We start from the raw sequence: 14162 nt of genomic DNA on the forward strand, positions 1-14162 counted from the left end.
TATTAGTTACATAAGTGATTTTTTTTATCCCTGTTATTATACTATTGGGGCTAGAGCCCATGCTTTCCTAATTAATGTGAGAGGAATTATTTTTATTATGTTGTATCTATTGCCCCAGTACTGGCCTAAAGGTATTCATCTGTGTCATTCATTTAGCAAATGGTTCATCATTCTCCTTTTATTATTTTTAAAGAATTATTTATTTGAAAGGAAGAATTACAGAGAGAAGGAAAGACAGGGAGTGGGGGGAGATAGCTTCCATCTGCTGCTTCGCTCTCCAAATGGTGCAGTGGCTAGGGCTGGGCCAGGGTGAAGCCAGGAGCATGGAGCTCTGCCCCGGTCTCTCATGTGGGTGCAGGGGCCCAAGGACTTGGGACATCTCCCACTGCTTTCCCAGGACGTTAGCAGGGAGCTGGATGAGAAGCAGAGCTCGAACCAGTGCACATATAGGATGCCAGCATCGTAGGCGACGGCTTAACCCACTGTGCCACAACACCACCTTCACTCCTTTTAAAGACCTTGTTATTTACCCTCAAATATATCTCATCTGATATTCTCCATCTCCCTGGATATATCTGCAAAAAGAAAAATGTGAATCAGAAAAATTGGGGAATTAGTATAAAAAAAACCACCTGTTCCAGGTTGTAGGTACTAGAGTTTCGAGGTGTATCAGTGAATACAACACAGAGCAATCATTTGCCTAATGGAGATTTCATAATGGCCAAGTACTCTTTCCAGCTTGTGTTTATGAAACTCGACAATCCCTCCAAAAAAAGAAGAGCTAATGATCACGTTCTGATTCATGAAAGTTGATGGCAGAAGCCATAGAAGGATTTCAAGTCCTAATCACGGTAGCTGCTGTCTTGGTTTTGGGAATACTGCAGGGGTGAAGGAGTCAAGACTGAGGTTGGAAGGAGTAACATTTTCTATGAATGAGTGTGCCTGAAAAGTTGGTCTCCTAAGAATGGCCTTGTGGGTTTGTGTGTTTCAGCTGGGACTCAACACCCCAGGTAGAAGGAACTTTGCCCACTGTAGCATATGGACTTTTGAGTTCAAGTTCTCAGGTTAAGAACCTTGAGACAGACCCCAGGCTTGTCCCAGGTGTTGATTTCAGGCAGGTGTGCAAAACCTGTCAAGTGGTTGTGCTGGAAATGAAACCTCTGTCCCAGGCTGCTTCAGTGCTGGGATTCACAACCTTCTGTTTGAGAGCGTGGGTAACCCTAACATGCCCCGGTGAGAAGTCTGGGTGTGTTTGCCAAACACCTACATTTTTTTTTAGTTTAAACTTTGCCTTTTCTTTCTTTCTTTCTTTTTAATTTTGACAGGTAGAGTTATAGACAGAGAGAGAGAGACAGAGAGAAAGGTCTTCCTTCTGTTGGTTCAGTCCCCAAATGGCCACCATGGCTGGTGCTGCGCTGATCTGAAACCAGGAACAGGTGCTTCTTCCTGGTCTCCCATGCGAGTACAGGGGCTCAAGGACCTGGGCCATCCTCCACTGCCTTCCTGGGCCACAGCAGAGAGCTGGACTGGAAGAGGAGCCACCGGGACTAGAACCCGGCACCCAAATGGGATGCCAGTGCCACAGGTGGAGGATTAACCAAGTGAGCCATGGTGCCGGCCCTAAACTTTGCCTTTTTAAAAAGCAGCACAATGGTGAGGTGTGCACGTCTCACAGCTTGTGGCATGATTTAACAAATGGTGTCATTTCTCAGTATAGTGGTGAACAGCCAGCCCTTAGGGGCTGATGTCTAGGGTTGGAATTCCAGACTCTGCTGCTTGGTAGTTCTGGGACCTTTGGTAAGTTATCTTCTCTGTGTCTCAGTCTTCTCTTCTGTAAAATGGGGACCATAGTAGTTTAATCACCTCCCCAGTCTCCATTGGCTTGTTGTGTGGACAATGATGAGTCAAAACAGGTTAAGCTGCCCCTCTGACACCAGCATCCCGTATGAAAGTGCCCATCTGAGTCCTGGCTGCTCTGTTTCTGATCCAGCTTCCTGCCAGCGCATCTGGGGAGGAAGAAGAAGATAACCCAGGTACCCAGGCCCAAGCCACCTGTGTGGGAAACCCAGATTGTGTTTGTGGTGCCTTTTTGGTAATTTGGGGAGTGAACCAGCAGATGCAAGATTTCTCTCTATCTGTGTCTCTCCTTCTCTGTCACTCTGCCTTGCAGCTAAATGCACAAATCTTAACAAAACAGAAACCACGAGAAGATGGGCCTAGTGTATAGTATTTTAAGCAATTGACTGTTATTATTACTGATGCTAGCAGTTATTTAATTATTGCTTCGTGGCCTTTTGGCTAAGATCAAGTGTAGCTGTTATTTAATTGCCTTAAGTGTGGTCTAGAAGTGAGGGGGTGGACGTTAAGTGATGGGGACAGTGACCAGCGTGGTACCCAGGCTCCCTCCGTCTGCTCCCGGTACAACCCTTCCCCCACCCCCCCACTGTTCCTCTGCTGCTGGCTCCACTGTCATGCACTCAGACTGCCACCCAGCTGCTGTGTGAGGCTTCCAGGGACGTCCATCAAGGGGAAAGAAATGAAAGAAAGTGCCCTGCCAAACTTCCGCTCTGAAACCTTGGGATCTTGCCAAGGGACATTCCAAATACCAATAAGCATCACAGGGATCAAAGTCGCTTTCTGTAAATCTTGGGGCTGCTTCCTCGGGCCCTGTAGTTACTTTGTTGAACGGCCCCGGCTGAGTTTTATAAGCAAAGTTAAACATCCCCGATTATAAAGGAACATGAAACGGTGTCGATTTCCTTTTTTGTGGAACATATCCATGCAGTTATTGTTAAGGCTAAAGGGGATTATGTTTTCAAAAGAATGTTGAGACAATGGGGGCCTTGGCAAACATGATGATGTGAGGCTTGGAGCCTGTCCTTAGTCGGTCTAGGGGTGCGTTCTAAGCTTTCCTGTGCAAGCGCTGTCAGCTGCAACACTTGTAAATGCAGCTTTGGAGTCCACAGCTTGGCGCTGGGGTCTGAGAGCCTGAATTTCTAACAGTCTCCTTCCTGGTCCAGGCCCCACTCTTTGGACAGCCAGGACTTAGGTGCCAGAAGTGCTAGGGCTTCAGCTACATCAGAATCTGGAAAGAATCTGCACATACTTGGCCAGTGGCCAGGGGCCATATCGCTGAGTCTGGGGTTAGAGGAGTAGATAAAAGGTTTTTCTGCTTCTCTTACCTCCACATAATCCTTGACCTTTCTAAATGAAGAGATAAGCAGATAAGCAAACAAAATCTTTCATAAAATACCATGCGGTATAGACATCTGAGTGACATTCCTTGTCTCTAAAAAGAAAAGCTGCACTTTTTAATTAGAAGTAAAAGCCTATGCAGAGCTAAAGCCAAAAAATGTTTGTAATTGGCTCTGCGTTCACTCTTTTATATTCCAGTAGGGAAATTTTCAGCTGATGCTTAACTGAAATAGCTACTTCAAAGGCCTTATTAAGAAAGACTTCAATCTTTTGTCTCTAGACATTTTAGGCTGTAATTAAAATTCTCATCTCTTAAATTAAAATTTATCAGACAATAGCAAGTCTTGGCTAGGATGTGGACAAATTGGAAACCTCATATTTTTTTAAATTTATTTATTTGAAAGTTAAAGTTACACAGAGAGAGGAGAGGCAGAGAGAGAGAAAGGTCTTCCGTCTGCTGGTTCACCACTCAATTGGCCGCAACAGCTGGAGCTGCGCCAATCCAAAGCCAGGAGCCTCCTCCAGGTCTCCCATGCAGGTGCAGGGGCCCAAGGACTTGGGCCATTTTTCTACTGCTTTCCCAGGCCATAGCAGAGAGCTGGATCAGAAGGGGAGCAGCTGGGACTCGAACCGGTGCCCATTTGTGACGCTGGCACTGCAGGCCAGGGCATTAACCTGTTGGGCCATAGCACTGGCCTTCTATGTTGTTTATAGAGATGTAAAATGATGCAGAGACTTTGGAAAACAGTGTAGCATTTCCTCAAAAGGCCAAATGTTAGAGGCAGGTGTTTAACCTAGTGGTTAGGGCACCTTTATTCCATTTTGGAGTGGCTCTGTTAGACACCCAGCTCCAGTTCCTGATTCCAGGTTCCTATTAATGCGGAACCTGGAAGGCAGAAGTCACAGCAGTGATGCCTCAAGTTGGTGGGTTCCTGCCACTCACTTGGAAGAAGCAGTTGGAGTTCCTAGCTTCCAGCTTTAGCCCTACCCAGCCCCAGCCATTGTGGGCACTTGGACAGTGAACTAGCTGTCCATTTCTGTTTGTTTCTCTGCCTCGCAAATAAGACTGCAGATGTCTGTTAAAAAATGGTTGTGATACAGTTGAGCAGTCACATTCCTAGATATACTTATATACTCCCTAGAATTGAAATCTGCATCCACACAAACACTTGCCATAGTAATCAAAAGTAGACACAACTCAGATGTCCATCCACTAGTGAATGGATAAGCAGAATGCAGTATACCCATACAATGGAACACTATTTAGGAAGGAAGTCCTGATCCATACTACATGAGTGAACCTTGAAGCCAGACACAAAGGACCACTTACTGTAGGATCCCAGCTTTAGAAGATTCCAGAAGAGGATTATTCTTAGAGACAGAAAGTAGATTAGTGATTGCCAAGGATTTAGGAGACGGGGAAATGTGTACTGACTGCTAGTGGATATGGGGATGTTTTTCAGGTAATGAAAATGTCCTGGGATTAGGTCATGAGGTAGATTGTACAACTTGGCGAATATAGTAAACCTAACTGTATTGTTACATTTTAAAAAGATTTTACTTATTTATTTATTTATTTATTTGAGAAGTAGAGCCACAGATAGAAAGAAGGAGAGGCAGAGAGAGGTCTTCCATCTGCTGGTTTACTCCCCATATGGCTGCAATGGCCAGATCTGGGCCAGTGAAGAGCCAGGAGCTTCTTCCAAGTCTCACATGCAGGTGCAGGGGCTCAAGAACTTGGGCCATCTTCCATTACCCTCCCAGGCCATAAGCAGAGAGCTGGATCAGAAGCGGAGCGGCTCCTACTTCCCTGCCTGCCCCTTGGCAAAGTTTTAAAAGGACCTGTTCCTGAACATGTGGCTTTCTATTTCTCTCCATCTCCTGATCTTTCTGTCTCTGGATCTCTTACTGTCTCCTCCCTATTTTCCCCTTCCCTCCAGTCTGTCGAGTTTCCGCCAATAAACCCTTTCCCTAAAAAAAAAAAAAAAAAAAAAGGCAAAGAACAGGAGCAGCCAGGACTCGAACTGGCACCCGTATGGCATGCCAGCATTGCAGGCAGAGGTTTAACCTTCCACGCCACAGTGCTAGCCCATGAATTATTACATCTTAAGATGCTAAATTTTGGCTGGCGCCACGATTCAACAGGCTAATCCTCCGCCTAGTGGCGCCGGCACACCAGGTTCTAGTCCCGGACGGGGCGCCAGATTCTGTCCCGGTTGCCCCTCTTCCAGTCCAGCTCTCTGCTGTGGCCAGGGAGTGCAGTGTAGGATGGCCCAAGTGCTTGGGCCCTGCACCCCATGGGAGACCAGGAAAAGCACCTGGCTCCTGGCTCCTGCCATCGGATCAGCGCGGTGCGCCGGCCGCAGCGCGCCGGCCACGGCGGCCATTGGAGGGTGAACCAAAGGCAAAGGAAGACCTTTCTGTCTGTCTCTCTCTCTCACTGTCCACTCTGCCTGTCAAAAAAAAAAAAAAAAAAAAAAAAGATGCTAAATTTTGGCTGGCCCGCGGCTCACTAGGCTAATCCTCCACCTGAGGCACCGGCACCCTGGGGTGGAGGATGGCCCAAGTGCTTGGGCCCTGCACCCGCGTGGGAGACTAGGAGGAAGCACCTGGCTCCTGGCTTTGGATCGGCATAGCGCGCCAGCCGTAGTGGCCATTTGGGGAGTGAACTAACGGAGAAGAAAGACCTTTCTCTCTCTCTCACTGTTTAACTCTTCCTGTCAAAAAAAAAAAAAAGAAAGAAAAGAAAAGAGAAAAAAAAGATGGTAAATTTTATGCTTTGTGAACCATATCTTTGGTCTTAATTTAATTTGTTTCAATAAATTGTGTTTCGGCACAATATATTGCTTTTAATGGTTTATCCCAACGTTTTTCAGTTGAGCGCTATTGTTCTCTTGGGCTGGATTGATAATCTTTTTTCTGGGAAACCGTCCTGTGCATTTTGGGATGTTTGGCAGCCTCTTTGGCCCCTACACATTAGATACTGGCAGAATCCCTGTAGTTTTAATGTCCCCTAGTAAGTAAAAGAAAATGTCTCTGGATATTGCCACGTAGCACTGGGGAACAGGATGCAAAGCTACCCCATTTGAGACTACTGGTTTCCCTATACTCTTCTTAATAAAACCTGGCACTTAGCTTTATTCACCGCTGTTTCTCAATGCTTAGAACAGTGTTGGACAAATACCTTAGCATTATAGAATCATATGTATTTAGTTAGAATAGCAGCAGTGCTTATAACAGTGCAAGTATAGAAATAGAAAACTATCCCATACTTAGGCTAGTTCCGATGCCCTGCTACAACATTGTTAAGAACATTGTGGGGCTGGTGCTATGGCAGAGTGGGCTAAGCCACTACTTGTGATGCCAGCATCCTATCTCTAAGTGCTTGTCTGAGTCCCAGCTGCTCTGCTTCCAATCCAGCTCCCTGCTAATATGTCTGGGAAAAGCAGCAGATGATGGCTCAAGTACTTGGGCCACTGGCACCCACGTGGAGTTCTGGAGTTAGCCCAGCTACCACCATTGCATCCATTTGGGAAATGAACCAGCAGGTGGAAGATCTCTCTTAAGCAGTGTTCTTTTGGCCAGTGGTCCATGACATATAGGCCATTAGTGGGCACCAGTTATGCATTTGAATAGTCACCTGCTGACTCAGGGCACCAAGTGCTCCCTTAGCCTTAGGTGACACCATGCATGCCAGCCACCTGCCACCCAGACAGTGGGTGACCCCAGCTTATCAGTCACAGGGACTGTCCTCACTGAGTCCCTGCCCGAGAAAGGAAATCTACTGTCTGACATCTACAAATCCAGGTTCTGTCACTGATTGTCCTGCTTTTCCACTTAAGGAAAGCCAGCTTTCCATCTGCGTGTCTTATTAAAAGTTGGCTTTGCCTCCAACTCAGAGTCAGAGGTGAAAGGTAATCCCCTGCTTTGGGGGTCATCAGTCCCATGAAAGGTGCCCGAAGGTGAGCAGCTCACGCCTGATCTCTGCACAAGCGTGGGCTTGGATGGGTTTTGTCATCTTTGTCTACACCTTTGCTTGTGAAAATACACACAGCTTGTGTGCCCTCTTCTCTCCTTCTCCTCCCCTAGGCACCTGCTCACACGTTTCAGTTTGGAAGCAGTGGTGGCTCTGACTTAACTTCTGCTGGCCTGTCCTTTCTGCGCAGGGAGACACTTCCTTGCGTTAAGCAGCATGTCAGACTGTGCCCGCTGGATGTGGGTGGGGCCACAGTAGTTGGTACTGCTCTTCTTGTTTTGCTTCTCTCATGCAAGGGGCCCAGGAATCAGGACTCATATCCACATCTTTGCACAGGCTGTGCCCTCTGCCCCTCTTCTGTTTTCCTAGCTAAATCCCTGAGTCCTCCCTCGGAGACCCCAAAAAGCCTTCCTTTTACCCATTTCTACCCCGAAGAACAGGGCTGTTTTCTGGGTTACCATTTATATTGGTATAATCAAAAAGCATTTCGTGGTCTGGCGTTGTGGCATAGTGAATAAAGTATGCTGCCTACAACACCAGCATCTAAATTGTTTGAGACCCTGCTGCTCCACTTTCAATCCAGCTTCCTCTTAAAGCACCTGGGAAAGCAGCAGAGGATGGCCCAAGTGCCTGGGCCCTTGTACCCACATGGGAGACCTGGAAGAAGCTCCTGGTTCCTGGCTTCTTCGGCTGTTACAGCCATTTGGGTAGTGAACTAGCAGATGGAAGATCTCTCTCTGTCTCTCTTTCTCTCCCTTTCTCGCTGTAACTCTGCCTTTCAAAGAAATAAATAAATCTTAGAAAAATAGTTGCTGATAGTTTTTGAGTGATTCCTGCAAGCTTTACATTTTGCTAAGTGCTTTAACACATAATTTGTTTATTCCTCACAGTCCACTTTACAGATGTGGAAACTGTCTAAGATTATACACTGATAAAAGGCAAAGTCAAAATTCAATCCTAGGTAACAGGAGCCTTTAAAGGTTCCATATATTACCTCCCTAGTATTATGTTTCTTGTTAATGCTTTCTTGTCTGTTTTTGCCTCTCCTCTGAACTTTAATAAATTAATAATGTTGGAAGATTTGTTAGCATTTCAACATCATTGGAGCATTAGGAATATGCAGCAGATTTCCTGAAGTTAAAGCCTTAAGGTTAAAAAAAGAAAACTTTAAGGTGATTGGATATCTAAATTAAACACACAGAAGTAATAACAGCAAAGTGCTTTCCCTCCCCGCCCTTCTGTGCAGTCCTGTTTACTCCAGTGCTGATGAATAATTTCTTTATGGCCTGGGCCAGGGAAATGAGAGGGAGAAAAAAATAAAGGCAGAACTCCCGTGGCTTTGTCTTTGTGGGAAATAAGCACAATGACCCAGCTCTTTTTGTTGGTAGCTGGCTGTTCAAGTGTAAGGCACCGAGGTTGGACGTAGATGTCTAAGTCTAGTCATAGAAAGGAGATGGGCTGGTAGGGGTTGCTGAGTCAGTTCATTATCTAATGTGGGTCTTCCTTGCTCTGCATTGTCATACCTTTCATGAAAACAAGACAGAGGTAAGCCAGTACACTGACCATTTTTTGGCAATTGATGATGCCAACTTTTTCAGATCATAGACACTTTATTCCAAGTTGAATACTAAAGTGATTTTCTGGCTCAAGTTGTATGGCAGTGACATATTATTAGATAAGGGGTAGGCTATTTTAAGAAGTTAATGAGATTGTTCAATAGACAGCAAAATATGCCTTGATAGTTATTCTTTCCTATTTTGTATTTTATTTTTGATTTATTTACTTATTGGAACATCAGAGAGAGGAGAGATATCTTCCATCCATTGGTTTACTCCTCAGATGGCTGCAACAGTCATGGTTAGAACAGGCCAAAGCCAAGAGCCAGGAGATGCATCCAAATCTCTTATGTGGGTGGCAGCAGCCAAGTACCTGAGCCATCTTCCACTGGTTTTCCAGGCCATTAGCAGGGAGCTGGATCAGAAGTGGAGAAGCCGGGACATGAACCTTTCCCCATATAGGATGCCAGCATCCCAGGCAGTGGCTTTACCTGCTATGATGCAATGCCAGCATGTAGCTTGCAGATTTTTAATTAGTGAATATATGAATATATTAGAGTAGAGTCCTTCCTTTGTATCCAGGGGGCATTGGTTCCAGGGTCCCCTGCAGATACCACACTTTGAGGATGCTCTAGTACCTTATGTAAAATGCCATAATTTTTAGAATAGAACCTATGCACATTCTTCAGTATACTTTAAGTCATCTCTAGATTACTTATAATACCTAATACAGTGTAAATACTATATAAATAGTTATCATACTTTATTATTTATTTAAGGAATAAGGCAAGAAAAAAAGTCTGTTAATTCAGCACAAACTCAGTTCTTTTTAAGTAATTCTGATCTGTTGGTCAACCTGGCAGGTAAGGAAACTGCAGAGATGGAGGGCTGACTGCAGTATATGTGTGGTCTGTGTACTCTATATACACTGACATATATAGTACATAGTGACCCTTCTTCAAAGTACTTGAGACCAGAGTGTTTCTGATTTTATAGTTCTTCAGATTGTGGAATATTTGCATAGACTTTACAAATTGAACATTCCTAATCTTGAAAGTCAAAATCCAAAATGATCCAAAACATGATTTAAAAGATTTATTTTATTTGAAAAAGTTACAGAGATAGAAAGAGGGAAAGACAGAAAGAAAGATCTATCATCCACTGGTTCACTCCTCAAATGGCTGCAATGGCCAGGGCTGGGCCAGGCCAAAGCCAGGAGCCAGCGCTTCATCCAGATCTCCCACGTGTATGGCAGGGCCCGAACACTTGGGCCATCATCTGCTGTTTTCCCCAGGCCATCAGCATGGCACTGGATTGGAAGTGGAGCAGTCAGGACATGAACCCACTCCCATATAGGATGCTGGTGTCGCAGGCTGTGGCTTTACCCAGTATGCCACAACACTGGCCCTCAAAAATCCAAAGCTTTTTCAACATTTCATTGGTGCTCAAAAACTTTTGGATTTTGGAGCATCTAGATTTCAGATTTGGGAGATAGTTTTTCTTTAGTGCCTTACTGAAAAACCCTTGTTATTCTGCACAGTATGTTCATAGAACTTAGACTTTCTCAGTTTTATACCATAGTTGTAACATATACTTCAATGAGAGCTGTATCAATGGTTATGATAATATTGACTATGTTGGAGTCAGCCTCAAGTGGCATGAATGAAATCTCAGCATGGTGGCAGAGTTTAGCACCTGACGCAACTCTATGTTTTCTGAGAGTATTGGTTATGTTTTACAAATGACAGGGGCAGTTGAACTGGTAAGATATGTGTGTGGGTTTGTTCACTTGTTTGCTGTTTGGCTTTGTTTTTATTGTGATAGTTTGTGAATCCACATGTGTGTGCCCATATTTTGATGGATAGTGGTTATTTTCTCAAAATCTGAATTTTAGCAGTTCTTTATTGCATAGTAGGATATTGTAAATTGTACACTGGCTTTTATTTAAGTTGATTATTTTTCTTACCCTTGGAGAGGTGTATTTTTTTTTTTAAATATGTATCTGAAAGGTGGAGTGCCATAGAGAAAATGAGAGACAGAAAGAGATTTTGATGTGCTAGTTTACTCCCAAATGGCTGCATTGGCCAGGACTGGGCCAGAGAGAGAGAGAGAGAGAGAGAGAGAGGTCTTCCATCCACTGGTTCACTCCCCCAGATGTCTGTAATGGCCGGAGCTGCGTTGATCCAAATCCAGGAGCCAAGAGCTCCCTCCAGGTCTCCCTTGTGGGTGCAGGGGCCCAAGGACTTGGGCCATCTTCTATTGATTTTCCAGGCCATAACAGAGAGCTGGCTCAGAAGTGGAGCAGCTAGGACTTGAACCTTGCCCACATGGGATGCCAGCACTACGGGTAGCAGCTTTACTTGTTATGCTGCAGTGCCAGCCCTTAAAAATAAATTCTTAAATTTTTTTTTAAATTAAAAAACCCTGAATTTGCTCTTATAAATACTCAACTATATACAATTCCTGCAGGTGATTGCTCACAAAGAACCAACCCTAATATCATTCGGAGTCTCTTTAGGAGACTCTGCGCGTGTGAGCTGGCAGGGAGGTTGATGCCCTGGTCTGTGCTCTTATCCCACCTTCTCCTAGAAGCATCCCGTGAGTCAGACCCAACCAGGAGCCACAGGACAAAGCAGCCTGTTGGATGCAGCCCATTACTGGAAGACTGCTTCCTGGGCATAGACCTTGGGACGAGGGTGAAGGATAGCAAGGAGAAGACCCAGCAGCCCCCAGAGCAGACTCACATGTTGTGTTTCTTGGTTTTGTTCCCACTTCCCAGAAACACACCCTCTGCAGGAAGGAGCAGTGAGACACATGGAGTTCCTTGTGCCTCTGGAAAAATGAATCCGAAACTTCTGACTAAAATGATCGGCAAGTTCCCTTGTCTGTGTCTTGGGTTTTCCCCATGCTGTGTATCTTAGATAGCAGAGCAGCAGCTTGAAATTTGAGACTTCTTGGAAAAAACATTTTGAAATCATGTTTAATTTGATCATGTGAAGTAAGAATGGTTTTACAAGCCCAAAATATATTAGGTGTGTGCATTATAAAATTCCAAGACTGAGGATCTGGCTGTATGTATTTACCTTTACATTTGGTTCATTTTATCTATAAGGACAGACATTGCTGAAGCTTTTTGTAAAATATATGAGAATAAGGCCGGCGCCTCGGCTCACTAGGCTAATCCTCCACCTTGTGGCGCCGGCACACCGGGTTCTAGTCCCGGTCAGGGCGCCGGATTCTGTCCCGGTTGCCCCTCTTCCAGGCCAGCTCTCTGCTGTGGCCCGGGAGTGCAGTGGAGGATGGCCCAGGTGCTTGGGCCCTGCACCCCATGGGAGACCAGGAAAAGCACCTGGCTCCTGCCATCGGATCAGCGTGGTGCGCTGGCCATGGCGGCCATTGGAGGGTGAACCAACGGCAAAGGAAGACCTTTCTCTCTGTCTCTCTCACTGTCCACTCTGCCTGTCAAAAATAAATAAATAGCCGGCGCCGCGGCTCATTAGGCTAATCCTCCGCCTAGCGGCGCCGGCACACCGGGTTCTAGTCCCGGTCGGGGCGCCGGATTCTGTCCCGGTTGCCCCTCTTCCAGGCCAGCTCTCTGCTGTGGCCAGGGAGTGCAGTGGAGGATGGCCCAGGTGCTTGGGCTCTGCACCCCATGGGAGACCAGGAAAAGCACCTTGCTCCTGGCTCCTGCCATCGGATCAGCGCGGTGCGCCGGCCGCGGCGGCCATTGGAGGGTGAACCAACGGCAAAGGAAGACCTTTCTCTCTGTCTCTCTCTCTCACTGTCCACTCTGCCTGTCAAAAAAAAAATAAATAAATAAATAAATAAATAAAAACATATATATATGAGAATAAAATTATGAATTTGGAAAAGAATATTTTTTTCTTATAAGGATGTAAACATCGTCTAGGAAAATAGAGTCCCCAGAAAGAAGAAAAAAATCTATTTCCTGACCAAGTCTAATGGTGATTCTGAGCAAAACAAAACCACACATAACAATTTATGAAAACATAAGCAGGAAAGCCTTGATTAACTGGGTCCCTCAATAAAATGCATCCCACTCATCAAAGATGTCAATTTGAGATGACAAGCAGGGTTTCTTTTTTTTTTTAAAAGATTCATTTATTTATTTGAAAATCAGACTTACACAGAGAAGGGGGGGAGGAGAAAGAGAAAGAAGAGAGAAAGAGAGCTCTTCCGGTCTTTCATCTGCTGGTTCACTCCCCAATTGGCTGCAATGGCCGGAGCTGTGCCGATCCAAAGCCAGGGGCCAGGAGCTTCTTCCGGGTCTCCCATGCGGGTACAGGGGCCCAAGGACTTGGGTCATCTTCCTTACTTTCAGAATCGTAACCAGGGAATCATTTGGTACTGTGAGGGATGGACAAGCCTCCATCCACAGCTCCCTTCAGGGCTCTAAAAACGTTATTGCCAGTAGTAGTTCTGGCAAGGCCTGCATCTAAATAGCAGGTGAAGGCACCAGGTTGACCATCAGTGCTTTCCACATTGTATTCATCTCCAGTCACCTCCACTTGGCCTTCATAGACCTTGTCCATACCAAACCTGTTGAGAGGCCTGTGAGCTAGCAGCAGGTCAGTACAATAGGCCGCAGCATCATTGGTCAGGCCAATTATTATTTTGGCAGTTCATGTGCATAGCTGTGCAGACTATCATATCCCCTTCTATACAGGCATAGCAATCTGACAAATGATATCTCTATTAGTTACACAAACTATCATCCTGCATTTGGGTGTGTTGTACTTATTTTTATCCTGATCACCAAGGATTTCCGAGCATAGTAATCAGTTTTACCCTCTCGCCATCTTTGAAACTTCACTTGGTATCTCTTAGAGGAGGCCTTGTTTGTAACAACTTGAACAAACCCCATCCTGTGGAACAGAGACCTGCGACTGCAGTTTCACACAGACCTGCCTAGACACTTTTGATTTAGATCTTCTCTAGTCATAAGAGACAGCAAAATGAACAGCTTAGAAAGCAGCACATAAATATTAAGAAAAGAGGTAAATATTAATCAGTTTGAAAGCGTAGTAAACCAGGGATATTTTGATCAATATCCCTGAAAGTAGAGTTCAGTAATTCAGGCTCTAATTGATGTATTCTCAAGAACAACTAGTTTTGTTCTGTATATTCATCTAAAGCTGGGGAAATTTTCAAAACTTTCCACCAGGATTAGTAAAAATAAAAGATTTACTACTTAAAGGTGAACTTTACTTATTGTGAAATTAAGTTACCCCGACAATGCTGAAAAGCAGAGGTCCTGTTTTACTGCTTCTTTGAGAGATTCTTTGGGTTCAGCCGCATTTAATTAGGAATTCCATTCCCTAATCATTCCATGTAATCAAAGTTTCACTGTAACGTGAAACCACCTTCAAAGTGGATTTGGACTGTAAATAGGCATTACACATAGATTGCTGCAC

General features: G+C 45.0%; 1 protein-coding gene and 1 pseudogene across 12 annotated transcripts in view; one reads left to right on the top strand and one right to left on the bottom strand.

The window, feature by feature from the left end:
• RAI14 (retinoic acid induced 14) overlaps nucleotides 1-14162 on the top strand; it is a 194735-nt gene that overhangs the window by 137281 nt on the left and 43292 nt on the right. The gene's annotated exons all lie outside the window — the stretch shown is intronic.
• LOC127492752 (large ribosomal subunit protein uL18 pseudogene) lies at nucleotides 12909-13612 on the bottom strand (annotated as a pseudogene).

This window comes from Oryctolagus cuniculus, chromosome 14, assembly GCF_964237555.1.
Source record: "Oryctolagus cuniculus chromosome 14, mOryCun1.1, whole genome shotgun sequence".
NCBI lineage: Eukaryota > Metazoa > Chordata > Mammalia > Lagomorpha > Leporidae > Oryctolagus > Oryctolagus cuniculus.